The following is a 17,956-nucleotide window of genomic DNA, read 5'->3' as shown; positions in this document are numbered from 1 at the left end:
AGATGACATTTTAACCAGGCTTCTGCTCACCTCTGGATAAATTTGGCTGTTTTGCTACAGATTCTCAGCCAGCCTTTCTTTGGTGCACACTCAAGGAAGCTTTCTTAATGAGTGGCACACACTGTCTTGTCCTTCCTTTAATAAGTAATGAAACAATGCACCAGGAATTGTAATCACCAAAGTATTTCTTTAAAAAAAGTGTTTAAGATGTAGTCAGATGATCATGTTATCTGAGCCACAAACTATAATAAAATATAGCCAGTAAAGCTAACCAGACCCATTTGCTGACAATTAGAGCAGTAATAACTTTTTACATTATTTAGCTCAGGTATCTGCCCCATCATTGCTTAAGAGATGAGAACCTGTGCGGTTAAGTAACAAAATAAAGATCACAGCTAGTCAGTTAATGGTAGTTAGAGAGGTCTCCTGCCTTCTACTCTAATAGTCTGTGAATGATTGCATAACAGCGATTGCATTGCGTACTAATGAAGGAAATATGGTAAGTAATGCAGAGCTTACTGTATTTTGTCAATGCAAATAAATATGGTCAACTCAAATGTTGCCACATTTCCTAGTAACTTTTATTATTGTGAAATTATCATGCCATCACCATATATTCTTATTATGTAGCAAAGTTCCTGAATCTTCCTCCCCAAAGCTGGAATATTGTTGGCTCTGACCTTGTGTCATCCTGACTCCTGAACTTCTTAGCTGTTTCACTTTTGGAACATTGCTTCTCCACTCTGGGTTTCAGTGTCATTTGCAAAATGAGGACAACGATAGTGCCTATTTCATAGGATTTTTAACAAAGATGAGATGTGTTAATACATGTTGAAACTATTTGAAGAGTTCCTGGAACATAGTTAGCACTAACAAAGTGTTAGTTCTATTAATAACTCACACATTGGATTTTTGAACCTGACACTTTTTTTTTTTAACTCATTGCCACTGACAGAAAGTCCTTTTGCAGCTAGTGGTAAAAATCTTACATGTGTTAAAACATTAGAGAGTTAACACCTTGATGTGAATACGTTTTAACCAAAGTGAAAGTGAAAGCATTAGACTATTAGACTAGTTGCAGTTTCAATGGGAGATGAAGTTCAAAGTTCAAAGTACCTAAAAATTGAGAGGAAATGCAGCTGTATGGGAAACACTGGCAGAAGAAGGTGGCCAGTGTTTTGCCCAAGACCTCACCTTATCATTGTTGCCACAAAAATAAGGCCACAGGTATGAGCTGAACCTAGACCTGTGATCCCACTCAGGACTGAGGGAGCTGCAGTAGGTATTAAACCCAGCTGTGAACTGTCTGGGCGGCAACTACTGAGAAAAATGGACACCAAGAAGGATGTGAGCTGAATCGAGGACTTCTACCTTGGGTACTACTTGCCTAGGGCCAAAAACTAGGTGCAAGAATGGATAAGGGTAACATCCCAACTGGGGCCATGTGGTTTTATTTGACCATTTGGGAAACAGAAATATATCAGACTCAGATTCAGAGCCCAAGCTGCTCCCAAAGAGATCATTTGTGGACATGCATGTCTGTTCTGGTATGTTCCAGTCATGGTGGTGGGGTACATGAGTTTGATTAAGTCTTGCTTCACTTTGTATTTTTCATATAGTTTCAATCTTAGGGCAGCTCATTTATTCATATTCTCTGAGTAAAATGTACTTCTCAATAAAGGGGAAAAACTTCCCCTTTTCAAGTTTTAAGATTTGTACCTAAATCTAACTTTATGTTTGATGAATGAGTATAAATCTTCCCACCAACTATATATGCTGTATAGACTTCTATAAAAATTCTTCCCAATCATTAAAAGCCAATTTTTAAAAATATTTCCAAATCTCACAGTAGAATATGATATAATAAACATCTAGATACTCCACACTGAGCACTAGTAAATTCTAACATTTGTCAAAATTGATTCAGAATTTAAAACTTAATAAAACATTACATATACAATTAAAGCTTCCTGAGTATTCACCACACTGTCCTTCATTTAAAAGTAACCATCATATTGAATTTGGTAGTTCATTTCATGCACACTTATATCTTTTTATATGTGTATACAAAATAAATACCATGTAACATTATTTTTTGTTTTAAATATTTTTCATATAATATCACCATGAAAATTGATGTTTTTAACTTTTAAGTTCGGAAGTACATGTGCAGGTTTGTTACACAGGTAAACATGTGTCATGGGGGTTTGTTGTACAGATTATTTCATCACCCAGGTATTAAGCCTAGTACACATTATTTTTCTTGACCCTCTGCCGCCTCCCACCCTCCACCCTCTGATAGGCCACAGTGTGTGTTGTTCCCCTCTATGTGTCCAGGTGTTCTCATCATTTAGCTTCCACTTACAAGTGAGGACATGTGGTATTTGGTTTTCTCTTCCTGCCTTAGTTTGCTAAGGATAATGGCCTCCAACTCCATCCATTTCCCCACAAAGGTTTTTTTATATTAATTTGTATTTTTGATATTACCTATGTTTAAACGTTGTCATGGTAATCAACCCTAGCCTCTATAACAAAAACAACACAAAATAATGAAAAGTTTATTTCTTCTTCATGTAAAGTCCAATGTTGTTTATTCATATGCATTCCTGAATAGCTTATCTCCAAGTGGTGACATAGGGATCTTGGCTCCTTTCATTATATGGCTCCACTATCTTACATTCCCTTTTTTCTAGCCTTTTTCTATATACATGGGAGAGAAAGGAAAAGGAGAGAAAACACATGAGATATTTAACCATCGTAGCTAAAAAGCAACCTATGACATTTCTTTTCACATTCCTTTGATCAGAACATGTCACATAGTCACTGGAACCTCAAGGGAAGTATGCCAAGAAGCCCATGGATATTGCTATTCCACAACAGATTCTGCCACAAAAATATAGTTGTAGTTCATTTGTGTAACCACTGCAAAGTTTTCCATTGTATGAGTACACCACAATTTATTCATTCTTCTGTTGATGGGCACATACCTTGTTTTTAATTTTTCACTACTATAAATTAGAGCTCAGTGAACATTCTTGGACAAGTCACTTTTTCCATTAGATCAACAAATTGCGTTCTCTGGGTTTGTGTGTGTTTTTGTGTGTGAATGGCTATGCTTATCTTTAGCATTACCAGATACGCCTGATGGTGTTTCAAGGTAACTAAATAATTTGTGTTCCCATCTCTCTACATACTTAAGAACACTTGTATTATTGTTTTAAAATGATTTTTAGAAATTAGCCGGGTGCCCACCACCATGCTTGGCTAATTTTCGTATTTTTAGTAGAGACAGGGTTTCACCATGTTGGCCAGGCTGGTCTCCAACTCCTGACCTCTAGTGATCCACCCACCTTAGCCTCCCGAGTGCTGGGATTACAGGACTGATCCACTGTGCCCGGTCTGTGCAGACAATTTAATGAACAAAATGATGTTTTTTGGTTTAAAGGAGAGTAGAATCAGTTTTTGAACCAGGTGCTAAAATGTCCAACCTGCTAATGCTAAATATGCTATTTCATCAGTTTATTTGCATTATTTAGGTTTAAGATATTTTCATGTGTGTAGTTGTCATTTGGATTTATCTTCTTTGAATTCTATTCATATCCATTCATATTCATTTTTTTTATTGACTTGGCTGTCTTTTCCTTAGTTATTTAGGGAGCAGTTTGTTAATCTTAGATTCTATTTTTTGTTATAGGCTATTATCTTTTGCAAAAATATTTTTATACCAAGTTTTTAAACTTCCAATAGTGTCTTGGAGTGAAACTATGATAGAAGGAAGAGAACAAATTTATTACTTTTATTTGGAGTTGCATCAAAATAGAAGTTTGCACTACGTGGAAGATTTAAATTTGAAAATAGTCAAGTTTAAGAATCTTTTCTTTATGGTTTGTGTTTCTGTCTTGTCTAAGGAATTTTTCTCTAAAATAATGTCATAAAATTTTGTCCCATTTATTTTAATTATAAAAGTTTATAGGATTTTCATTTATTTTACCTTGAGTATATTTTTGTATATGCTACGAAGTAGGTATCCAGGTTTATTATCTTTCCTTATAGATAATCAATTCTAAAAACACTAAAAATCTTATAATCTCTCATTTGCAGTGTTACCTCTATAATGTATCATGTATCCATATATTATTGGAACTGGTTGTAGATGTCCTATTCTGCACTTTTACAATTTCCATAGTTTCATGATGGATTTTGAGACCTACTAAGGTAAAATCTTCCACTTTGCTTTCTACAAACACTTGCAGCTAACTATTCTTTGCCATGGGTTTGTCAATATTAATTTTCAATATGTCATCTTTATACAGAACCTGTCAATATCTAAATCTAGCATTATTGTCATGTTTGTATTATAGGATAAGCACTATTTACATCTTCTTTTATATTTTTTAAAGCAAATTAATTTTTTTTTCCTCTCTTATACTTTTACAATACTTCTGATCACCAAAATGTGTAGAGTTTCCCCTCCTTTCCCCATCAGCCTCCCATACCTATCAATCCTCCACTTCTGGATAAGATACCAACTGGGTGTCCTACAATTTAATTTAACTCTGACACTATTTACCTCGAAATAGCATCAGATCCCACAGGTTAAGGACTTAGATTTTCCTCCTTTTTTTAATATCCAAACTGAAAATAAATATGATATATTAATTCAGAAATTAAGTATATGATTCTGAAGCAAGAGTTAAAATCACAGGTTTAAATTTGAGAAAATTTGCCATATAATTGGTAATTAAGATATAGATAAGATATTCTATGAAAAGGATATAGAATAAGGCTATAGAAAGATATAAGATGAAGTTTGGGAAACTATAGTATTTAGTAGCTTTATTTATTTATTTATTTCTATTTTTTGAGACGGAGTCTCACCCTGCCACCCAGGCTGGAGTGCAATGGTGCAATCTCGGCTCACTGCAACCTGTGCCTCACAGATTCAAGTGATTCTCCTACCTCAGCCTCTCAAGTAGCTGGTATTACAGGCACATGCCACCACACCTGGCTAATTTTTAAAAATTTTTAGTAGAGACAGGGTTTCACCATGTTGACCAGGCTGGTCTTGAACTCCTTACTTCGTGATCCGCCCACCTCGGCCTCCCAAAGTGCTGGGATTACAGGCGTGAGCCGCTGTGTCCAGCCTAGTAGCCATATTTATTATGATGGGTCTATAAATAAGACAGAAAAGAAAAGGCAGGGGTTTAAGAGAACGTATAATAATATGGAATAACAAATAGTCTGTTGCAAAGAGGGTTAGGTTGATAATAGTGTTGAATATTACTGAGAATTTAAGGATAAGGAAAAATAGAAAATATTCATTATATTTGAGGGAGAAACTATTTTATATGTCAACATTGTAATATCCTTAATTGATTAGCCTAAATAACAATGAATTAGTGCAAAAAAGACTCCCCTTTTTTTCTTTTTTTTTCAACAGTTACTCTTCCACATTAGAAAGCAAAATTATGAGACTCTGGGATGTTGTGGCCTCTGACTTTTAACTACACTGAAGTGAGATCTCAGCATAAAGGCTTCCATGACTGAGATGCAAAAATGACACCAAATGATTTCAGAGCAATAATTGGAAACTATTGCCAATAATTGCTTACCTTAATTTGTAAAGATTACCAATATTTTATATAAACAACAGGCAAGCATAAGCTAGTTTTATATGTTTACTATCTGTGATCAACAATATAATACATAGAAGCTTTTCTGTTTATCCATACAGCCCCTACAAATTTTTATTTATTCATTTTGTTCTTAATTTATTCAAACATATTTTTGAGATACTACAACATACCAGGATTTTTGCTATATTCTGTTATTGACTGTCTTCCTGGAGGTCATAATCTAGTAGAAAAAATATATTCAGCTAACAATAGAACTATGGTAAAAGTGTTCAAACAGGTTTTGACCAAATGCTACAGCAGCTGGAGTATTAGTGAGGACTACACCTTGAAAGCTCACAAGGATGAGATGGGCAGAAAAGCACTGCAGATAGAGGATACAGCAGGTGAAAGGCTTGCTTCTGGCTTATACAGAAAATAGGAGTATATCAGTGCTAATTAAACACCGGGTATATGGTAATAAGGGAGGGATTCAATGAAGAAAAAACAATAGAAATAATGTAGGTTAGAGAGAGGGAGATGGTGCCCTTCTTACCCAGGTATAGCATAGTGCTTTAAACCAAACATGAACCAGGCTGGAAAAGCCAAAAATTCTTTAGAAAATGCTGCTTTCATGCTTTGCCCTATAAAATGTCATATTCTCAACTACTGAATAAAAAAGCCAATTCTATTATCTTTCTCTTTTCTGTCATTAAGATTTTTCCATCTCTTTCAATAATGTATAATAAAAATTTTTGAAAATCCCTAATTATTTGACTTGATCACTAAAGTGACATAGTGACACTTCAGTGAATCATAGAATTGCTCAACAATTTTATGGATAAAAGGAAGATGAAATCCAGAAATGTTCTTTACCATCCTCTAGGTGACAAAATTTCTATCTGTGTAGATTTTTATTTATTTATTTATTTGAGACGGAGTCTCACTCTGTCACCCAGGTCAGAGTGCAGTGGCACAACCTTGGCTTACTGCAACTTCCATCTCCTGGGTTCAAAAGATTCTCTTGCCTCAACCTCCTGAGCATCTGGGATTACAGGTGTCAACCACCATGCCCAGGCTAATTTTTGTATTTTTAGTAGACACAAGATTTCACCTTATTGGCCAGGCTGATCTCCAACTCCTGATCTCAGGTGATTCACTGACCTCAGCCTCCCAAAGTGCTGGGATTATAGGACTGAGCCACTGTGCCTGGTCTGTGCAAACAATTTAATGAATAAAATGATGCTTTTTGGTTTAAATGAGGGTAGAATCAGTTTTTGAAGTAGGTGCTAAAATATCCAACCTGTTATAATTAGAAATTTTAACTTTTAATAAATAACCAACTTTTAAAAGCAGAAATTGAGAATATAAAAATTAATACTCTTCTTAGATTGTAGGAAGTGATAATAAGGTATTTAGAAAGAGATGCTGTGGAGTTAAATGACCTGAAAAGTAATTTCATGTCTGCAATTTACTACATGTGTGGCATTCTCCATGTTTTATAGTTTATGTGTTTATGAAAGTGTTGAGTCAGATTTTTAAATTACCTGCTTATGTTAACATTCAAGTCTTAAAGGATTGCTTAGGATCATGATTTCGATATGTCACAACTGTTAGGGAAAAGTATTATGACCCTGACAGCTATGTGAAATTACACTAACTTAAATTGTAGGTGATGGTCGCATTATTCACATTATTTGCTCAAACTCCTTGAACAACTGAAAATAAACATTTTCTTAACTGAGCAGTATATATCGTTTGACTTAAAGGAAACACTGGGAAATATGAGATAGACTTCTTTGAGAATTGTACTATGACAACCGCTGTAAGAAGCCACAAATGGCTAACTCCGAATAAAGAAATAAGAAACACATTGGAAACAAATAAAAACATATAAAACAGGAAAGAGTAGCTGTAACCAGGAAAGTTACAAAATCAAATGATTTATTTTCTCTCTCTCTCACACACACATACACACATATGCACACACACGCATGCTGACTTCTAGTTTTACCACTGAATCTCTGAAATATTGTCAAGATACTTAAATTCTTGATGACCTAACACCCTCACTGTGACTGTTTTATGAACAGAATCTGACTCATCTCTCAATCAAAATTTTGCACACTGCTTTGAAGCTGTGGGGATATTTATCCACAGATTGTTAAGGAGAATATGGCTAGAAAACTGGTTATTCTCTTTTAGAACTCAAATCATTAAATTGTTGTTAAATTCAGATTTTCAGATTTGAATTATTGACATTTCTCTTTCAAAATAAAATCTCTTACCTTTTCTATTTTTATCCATGTTTTCATTTAGTTTTTCCTGCTTTAAAATAAGTTTTATTTTTTCTTTCTTCTTCTTCATCATCATCATCATCATCCTTCTTCTTCTCGTTCTTCTTCTACTTCTCCTCATCCTCCTCCTCTTCCTCCTCCTCCTCTTCTTTCCTCTTTCTTTTTCTTTCCTCCTCCTCCTTTTTCTTCCTCTCTTCTTCTTTTTTTTGTTTTGGAGAGACAGTGTCTCCATATGTTGCCCAGGTTGGTCTTGAACTCCTGGTCTCTGTCTGGCCTCAAGTCATCCTCCCACCTCAGCCTCCCAAAGTTCTGAGATTACAGACAGGAGCCACCATGCCTGGCCTTCTTTTCTTCTTTAACAAATAATCACCTTACATCTAGTCAGTTGTTATATTGGTAATGTCTCTGGTTCTTAGTAGTAAGACTAATGCCAAAAAAATAATATAATAATGTCAGAAATCTACAATTTTAAAATATGTAGTTGACCTTTTTACAATATAGAAGTTAGAGGCCCTGCGAGATGGCAGGCGCCTGTAGTCCCAGCTACTCAAGAGGCTGAAGAAGGAGAATGGCCTGAATCCGGGAGGCAGAGCTTGCAGTGAGCTGAGATCCGGCCACTGCACTCCAGCCTGGGTGACAGAGCAAGACTCATCTCAAAAAAAAAAAAAAAAAAAAAAAAAAGAAGTTAGGGGCCCTGACCCCCCAGGCAGTTGAAAATCCATGTGTAATTTTTGACCATTCAAGAACATTACTAATAGCCTGTTGGCCAGAAACCTCACTGATAACACAAGCAGTTGATTGACACATATTTTATATATGACATGCATTGGGTACTGCATTCTTACACTAAAAAAGCTAGAGAAAATGTGATTAAGAAAATCATAAGGAAGAGAAAATGTATTTATTATTCACCAAGTGGAAGTGGATCATCATAAAGATCTTCATCTTCATTGTCTTTATATATGAGTAGGCTGAGGAGGAAGAAGAAAAGGATTTGATTTTGTTGTCTCAGGAATGCAGAGGTGGAAGAAAATCTGCGTATAAGTGGACCCGTGCAATACACACCCATGTTTTTCAGGAGTCAGTTGTATTTTTTCTTCATCATTTTGCCTTTATCTTTACTGACAACTTGTAAACTGGATATATATCACTAACTTTAAGAAATGTGTTTTCTCTGAAAATATATATTAAACTTTTCATTTAAGACTTTTAATGAGATCAAATGAAAATAATTTGACACTCCAGACCTCAAAACTCAATACCTCAAAATCCACTAAGCAACAGCATTGAAAAATATGCATTTCTCCTCTGACTAATTGTAACTTCCTTGTGGCCTCATATTGGTTGATCTATCAACATTAATTTTTCCTAGATGCTTGGCGCTTTTCCTAGATGCTTGGCTCTTCACTTGGCTCTCAGCACACTTCATTCTTCTGGTTTTCTTTCTACCTGTTCTTTCTTTGTCACTCTTTCTAGTTTCTTTTTGTCTATCTTAACCTCAAAAGTTTTAAAGGCCCAGCATACCTGGAATTTCCTTCCTTTTCTACCTATGTTCACAATATTATTGAAATTATGCAGTATTTCATTAAACATTATATTAGTTTGCTAGGGCTGCCATAACAAAACACTAATTGTGGCTTGAACAATGAAAATTTAATTTTTTCATAGTTCTGGAGGTTGAAAGTCCAAGATCAAGGTGTCAGCAGGTTTAGTTTCTCTCTCTCTCCTTCCTCCCTCCCTCCCTTCTTTCTTTCTTTCTTTTCTTTCTTTCATTCCTCCTCCCTCCCTCCCTCCTTTCCTTCTTTGTCTTTCTCTCTCCCTTCCTTCCTTCCTTCCTTCCTTCTTCCTTCTTTCTTCTTTCTTTCTTTCCTTCCTTCCTTCCTTCTTTCTTTCTTTCTTTCTTTCTTTCTTTCTTTCTTTCTTTCTTTCTTTTCTTTCTTTCTTTCTTTCTCCCCTTCCTTCCTTCCTTCCTTCCTTCCTTCCTTCCTTCCTTCCTTCCTTCCTTCCTTCCTTCCTTCTTTCCTTCTTTCACAGGCTCTCACTTTGTTGCCCAGGCTGTAGTGCAGATCTTACTTCACTGTAAACTCTGCCTCCCAGACTCAAGCAATCCTCCCACCTCAGCCTCTCTAGTAGCTAGGAAAACAGGCATATGCCACCTCACCTGGCTAGTGTGTATGTGTGTGTGTGTGTGTGTGTGTGTGGTGTGTGTGTATGAATGACAGGATTTCACCATGTCACCTAGGCTAGTCTTGAACTCTTGGACTCAAGCGATCCACCAGTCTCAGCCTCTCAAAGTGCTGGGATTACAGGCATGAGCCACTGCCTGCAGCCAATTTGGTTCCTCTTGAGGTCTCTCTCCTTGGCTTGCAGATGACTGCCTTCTCTTTGTCTCCTCACATGGCCTTTCCACTGTGCATGAACATATATGGTGTCTCCTCTTTTTGTAAAGACACCAATCCTATTTTATAAGGACCCTAACCTTTCTGACCTCATTTAACACTGATTATCTCTTTGAAGACTCTTTCTTCAAAGTTAGTCACATTCAAGGATAGGTCTCCAACTTGTGAATTTGGGGGGAACAATTCAATTCATACAAATAGTATCTATGTGCTGCTAGCTTTCAAATTTATACTTCCAACCAAGGCCTCTTCCTTGACATGGAGTTACCCTGCTGCCTACTCAGAATTCACACTTGGATTTCTAACAAACATGTTAAGCTCAACATGTTTGAAATTGATTTACAATGCAAGTATTCCCCAAACTATTTATGGAGTTACCCCGCTGCCTACTCAGAATTCACACTTGGATTTCTAATAAACATGTTAAACTCAACATGTTTGAAATTGATTTACAATGCAAGGATTCCCCAAACTATTTATCAGCATCCTCACCATCTTAGGCAATGGCAACCCTTCCATTTACTCAGCTCAAAGATATTGGAGTTATCTTTTACTCATCTCTTTTCCTCACATATATATCCTATCTCTCAGGAAGTCCTGTTAACTGTAGCTTCACACAGTATCTGGAATATGACCACTTTTCATCACCTCTACTACTACTATAATTTTCCCACTTGGATTACTGACTTAACTTCTTCCACCGTTGCCCTCTAATAGTCTATATTCTAGAGTAGCTAGAGTGCTTCTGTTAAAAGGCAAATCAGATCATGTTACTTTATATCAAATCCTTCCACTGGTTTTCCATCTTAGAGTGAATGCTTCAACTCTCTGACTCACCTCCTGTTACTTTTTCTGTCTCTTACTCTGCTCTAGTCACAATGGCCTCCTTAAACCTACCAGACACATTCCTACTTCAGTATCTTTGCACTTGCTGTTTTCTGTTGGTAGTGCTCTTCATTACCATATTTACAAGGCTCAATCCATTGCTAACTGCAGTTCTGTACTCAAATGTCACCTTTTTATACAGGTCTTCCTTAACCACCCTTTCTACTTTTCAACAAAAAAAACCCTCTCCAGATTCCTATCTGCCATGGCCTGATTTAATTTTTCTCTCCTATCACTATCTAAACATATCATATACTTAACGTATCTGCCTTGCTTATGGCCCATCCTCTTAACTAAATATCGCTAAATTTATTTATTTATTTATTCATCAATTCAACAAGCATTTATTGCATATCTGTTTTGTGCCAGACAGAATTCCAGATAAGTGAGAGACATTATTAAGTTTTAAAAATGGTTATTTTGGCCGGGCGCGGTGGCTCAAGCCTGTAATCCCAGCACTTTGGGAGGCCGAGACGGGTGGATCACGAGGTCAGGAGATCGAGACCATCCTGGCTAACACGGTGAAACTCCGTCTCTACTAAAAACACACAAAAAAACTAGCCGGGCGAGGTGGCGGGCGCCTGTAGTCCCAGCTACTCGGGAGGCTGAGGCAGGAGAATGGCGTAAACCCAGGAGGCGGAGCTTGCAGTGAGCTGAGATCCGGCCACTGCACTCCAGCTTGGGCGACAGAGCGAGACTCCGCCTCAAAAAAAAAAAAAAAAAAAAAAAAAAAAAAAAAATGGTTATTTTCCTCATAGCATGTTGATTTAGTGATTTTATTATAAGAATGTACGTGCTAATAATGAACAGCTGTGATACTCTGCCATATGTGGACACAGAAAACGCTAAACTACTAGGAATGGAGGAATCATGATGAAGCTGGAAAAAAAACAGAAGGTAATCAAGGCAACCCACAGAAATGGCTGTGTTTTTGGATCCTCTGCAGGTATGCTTATATTCAATAATGTGTGGTCTTCTCTTGAATATTCCAACTTTTTTTCACTCATCTACTATCTCAGTTCCTTCTTTTTTTTCTGGGAGGATTACCTGTACATCAATATTTAAATATTTCATTCTCTTTCCTCTGCCTTTTCTTCATCAGAAAGAGTATAGCGAAACAGTTGATAATCTTGAGTTTTGATTTTGACTTTGTGGGCCTGAACTCTGGCTTTGTCATATCGAAGCTATGTGATCCACAACAACTTACTTTTCCCATCTGCTCCTCCTTTTAAAAAATCAGAATAATAAAATAATATTACCAGAGCTTCGATATGTTAGGTATGAATGGCTTACTATACAAAAAAGACTTAAAACAGGGCCTGGAACAGAGTAAGCACTCAATAAATTAGAGACTTTATTTTTAATTCCTAATTCCTACTAAAGAAGTATGGCTTATTTAAAATATTTTCTTCCTGTTTCATCAAAATTGATAAAACTCATGGCTCCTCGCTAACTCATAATTAGTTTCTGTACCTCTTGCTAACAGCTTCAGAGTATTTTTTTTTTACAAATGCTTTAAATTTCACAGTGCTCTACTTAAAAATTGGAGAATATTTTATTTTACTGGTTTATTTGCTTCTCACTTTATTTTATGTGTTAATTACTTCTTTCCAGTATTAATCCAGTTTTCCTATATCAATCCTCATGTATTTCTTGCTAAAAGGATCTAATGGGGCAAAACGTTCTTAGTCCTTTTATGTCTAAAAATGATTTTATAGTGCCAACACAATTGAATGTTAGTTTTTTAGAGTATAAAATTAGCACTTCAAAGTCATTTTTGCTCAGAATTTTAAAAATATTGCTTCATTGTTTCTGTCACTAATTTTACTAGCCAAAAGAATGACAAATTATTCTTTTATCTATGTAGATAATATGATTTATTTTTCTCAAGAATGTTTTAGATGTTTTTCTTTATCCATGATGTTCCAAAATTTCATCAGAATATGACTAATTAATGCTGTTTAACATTCAATCACATCAGAGAAATGCAAATCAAAATGACAATGAGATGTCATCTTGCCCCAGTTAAAATAGCTTAGATCCAAAAGACAGGCAATAACAAACGCTGGTAAGGATGTGGAGAAAAGAGAACACTTATATACTGTTGGTGGGAATGTAAATTAGTACAATTACTACGGAGAACAGTTTGGAGATTCCTCAAAAAAAACTAGAAATTGAGCTACCATATGATCCAGCAATCCCACTGCTGGGTATTTATCCAAAAGAAAGAAAATCAGTATATCAAAGAGATATCTCCACTGCTATGTTTGCTGCAGCACTGTTTACAATAGGTACCTGTTATAATATGTTTGGAAGCAACCTAAAATCCATGAACAGATGAATGGATAGAGAAAATGTGGTATATAAACACAATGGAGTACTCTTCAGCCATGAAAAAGAATGAGAGCCAATCATTTGCAGTGACATGGATGGAACCGGAGATCATTATGTTAAGTGAAATAATCCAGGCACAGAAAGACAAATATCACATGTTCTCACTTATTTGTGGGATCTGAAAATCAAAGCAATTGAACTCATGGACATAGAGTAGAAGGATGGTTCTACTCTTACCAGAGACTGGGAAGAGTAGTGGGAGGCTTGAGGGAAAACTGGGATTCATTAGTGGATACAAAACAGAAAGATGGATACAATTCATTAGTGGATACACAAACAGAAAGAATGAATAAGACTTACTATTTGATAGCACAATAAGGAGACTCTAGGCAATAATAACTTAAATGTCCATTTTAAAATAAGTTAAAGAGTGTTATTGGGCTGTTTGTAACTCAAAGGATTAATGCTTGAGGGGATGAATATCTCATTCTTCATCATTTTTATTTTCTTTATAAAGTAGCGTCTTTCTGTTTCTGTTTTATGGTTATATGTGTTTTTATGAAAATTGCCATTTTCAAGTCTTATTAAAGTTTGATCATTTCATAATTATTGCCAAAAGAACTGGAGTATGCAGTTTGTTTATAGATATATCTTTTGGTTTAAAAATAATATACATTCATGTAGAATTTGGAAAGAAATATATGAAAGTATAAATGAAGAAAAAATAACTGTAACATTAGCTTTCAGAAATAATAGATGAAAACGGTTAGTTTCTTTCTATTTCTTTCATATAATTATAAATGTGCGATTTCACATGTGTAAATAATCACAATAAGTTTTATGATTTCACATTGCATGACTATATTAAACAACTCGTGTACTCCACAGGTATATACACTTGCTGTGTACCAACACAAATTAAAAATAGAAAAATGAAAAAAAATGAGTAGGGATGTAAATTAATAACTGTTGTTATTTCGGGAACATTACTTTTAAAAATTATTTCCTCCCCTTCTTTTTCTCTATTCTTTTCTTATGTAATTATTGTTAGATTTTTTGGATGTCTTTTCAATGTGTCTTTACCCTTTTGCAATGCCATCTAGATTGTTATCTGTTTCTGTTATCTAGCTAACTAATAAAATCTTCAACTGTGTCATTCAACCCATTTATGGAATTTCATTTTAAAATTTACAATTACATTTCAATTTCATAAATCTTAGTTTTTGTTGTTGTTGATTTTTGTTTTCTTCTAGTAGTTTGTTCTTCTTATTGTGTACTCTTGGATGCTTTTGTGCTTCAAAGCAGTTTTACTTTCCATGGGGTTTAATTTTCTGCTTCTGGAATTTACTTCCTATCCTTCATGATATGGATTTTTCTTAAAGGCTTGCTGACTTTTTATTATATGTCCATATATTTGTGTGAGGGTCCATATTGAAAAGTATTTTATTTTTACGTTTTTGAGACGGAGTGTCCCTCTGTCACCCAGGCTGGAGTGCAGTGGCGCAATCTCGGCTCACTGCAAGCTCAGCCTCCCGAGCTCAAGCCATTCTCCTGCCTCAGCCTCCCGAGTAGCTGGGACTACAGGCTCCCGCCACCAAGACCGGCTAATTTTTTGTATTTTTCGTAAAGACGGGGTTTCACCGTGTTAGCCAGGATGGTATCGATCTCTTGATCTCATGATCCGCCTGCCTCGGCCTCCCAAAGTGCGGGGATTACAGGCGTGAGTCACTGCCCAGGGCCGAAAAGTATTTTATTTCTTAAGCACAAATTAAAACCATTCCATGACTATGGCTAATACATTTCTAAGGACAGGAAGGGAAAGAAATGTGCAATTCCCGCAAATCCTTCATCCGATATTCTTCATGACTGAAGAAAGCACTTGTTGTTTAAAATGCTGGATGATTTAAGTTTTATCTCTCACAGAGAGGATAGTTTTATTTTTAAAATTTTTTATTTCCATAGATTTTTGGGGAACAGGTGACATTTGGTTATATGGATAAGTTCCTTAGTGATGATTTGTGAGATTTTGGTGCACCCATCACTCGAGCTGTCTACGCTGTACCCAATTTGTAGACTTTTATCCCTTACCGCCTTCTGACCCTTTCCCCCTGAATTCCCAAAGTTCACTGTGTCATTCTTATGCCCTTATCCTCATAACTTAATTCCCACTTATGAGTGAAAACATACAATGTTTTGTTTTCCATTCCTGAGTTACTTCACTTAGAATAATAGTCCCCAATTCCAGCCACGTTGCTGTGAATGCCATTAATTCATTCCTTTTTATGGCTGAGTAGTAGTCCATCATGTGTGTGTGTGTGTGTATATATATATAGATAGATAGATATATGTATAGATATATATATAAAATCACATACGTATCACATATATATCATATATGTCATTGATTGATGGGCATTTGGGTTGGCTCCACATTTTTGCAATTGCAAATTGTGCTTCTATAAACATGCATGTGCAAATATCTTTTTCATATAATGACTTCTTTTCCTCTGGGTAGATACTCAGTAGTGGGATTGCTGGATCAAATGGTAGTTCTACTTTTAGTTCTTTTAGGAATCGCCACACTGTTTTCCATAGTGGTTGTATTAGTTTACATTCCCACCAGCAGTGTGGAAGTGTTCCCTTTTCACTGCATCCATGCCAATATCTATTATTTTCTGATTTTTTGATTATGGTCATTCTTGCAGGAGTAAGGCGGTATTGTATTGTGGTTTTGATTTGCATTTCAGGGAGAGGATAGTTTTATCAACTTGTTTTTTTTTTTTTTTTCCCCACAGAAAGTAATTAGATTATTTCTTAATTAATTACACTGTCACTATGTCATATTCTCAGTCTAGGCTTTTCTAAATTTTTGTTTAAATCTATCTTAAAATAATTTTAATGACAACAAGATGAAAATGATAGATTAGCAATGTTCTTATCTCAATTCATTAATGAAGAATATGTATTTAACATGAGGCAGAGTAAAAGAAGTTTTGTTTCCCAACCAAATCCCCAAATTTCTTTTGCTAATCTTGTCTTGCATACCTGTAAGATGGAAACATAGCTCTCACCATCTTACCCCATTCCTATCCACTTCTCATTATCCCCTCTCACCACTGCAAACATAATTTTTGTTCAATTCTGCCTTAACTACTTCCAATTTTTTGTAATGCCATCAACTTTAAAACTCAAAGTCTTTACTTGTGCTTTCCACCTGTTCTAACTCCTCCCAAATTCTCAACTTGGTGAATTTCAAGATCTAGCAGAAAGTTTCAACTCTATTGAGGTAACTTCCCTGATATTCCAAGGCAAGAAAAAATGTTTTTGCTGGGTGCAATGGCAGCTATTCTGAAGGCTGAGGTGGGAGGATCTCTTGAATTCCAGAAGGCAACATAGTGAGACCTTAGTGTAAAAATAAAAATAAAAAGTCCTTTTCTCATTTCTAGCATTTTTTTATTATTATATATTGGTGATTTGGGTGCCCTTGCCCCAATAGTTTGTATCACTTATTGTTGCATAGTCCTAAAAATATTTTTAAATAAACTCACCATTAATGAATTAGCCCAAAGGTTATAATGTTTAGCTGGAAAGTGTTCACTGGATAATCACTGGGTTGTTTGTTTTGTTCTCCAGTTAATATCAGGCACCAAATATTTATTTTATAAAAGAAGATAAAAATTATAGTTTCTACTAAACAACATCAGTAAACAGTAAAATCTATTTTACTGTAAAATATATAAAACACATTAACACATATGAATGGGAACTCTTTTTAGATGATGCTCTACAGTAATATATTACTGGGGACAGGCTTAATAGTCATCATTCTCTGTGACTTTTCCTGACCCACAGCATTACAAGGACCAACTAGAGGGTACAACACTACAAATCAGGATTTTCAGAGTACCCTTCATAAGATTCTACTTGAATAGCATGGTCTGCTATACTCAAATAAAAATTCTTTACAAAATTTGGGCTTTTTCTAAAATATAAATCACTCTTAACATACGTTAAACCCTAAATGCATTTAATTATACACGAGAAGTTGCAAAAAGCATTTAATGATCTCACTAGAGGTTAAAAATACATTTTATGCTGGCAACATTTTTCATAATTAATAATGTACTAGGAAAGAATGTAAACTGTCATTAGACTATTTGAATTTTGTCTCTCATTTTTTGTTTGACCTTGAATAAGTTACTTTCTGTGTTTAAGTGTCTTCATCTTTAAAACAGAACTAATTATATATATATATATCCCTACCTCTTAAGATATTATGAGCACTAGATACATCAAGTGTTTAAAATAGTGCTGATAAATAATAAGCCTATTAAAATGTTAATTATTCTTATTAATGCAACGGTAACATTTTAATAAAAGCAGTGGCTTAGAACATCTCTTTATTAGTAAGACAGAGCATACATTTTAA

The sequence above is a fragment of the Trachypithecus francoisi genome, unplaced genomic scaffold (assembly GCF_009764315.1).
Source record: "Trachypithecus francoisi isolate TF-2019V2 unplaced genomic scaffold, Tfra_2.0 Lachesis_group1, whole genome shotgun sequence".
In the NCBI taxonomy this organism is placed as follows: Eukaryota; Metazoa; Chordata; class Mammalia; order Primates; family Cercopithecidae; genus Trachypithecus; species Trachypithecus francoisi.
Note: the sequence above shows the minus strand (reverse complement) of the source record.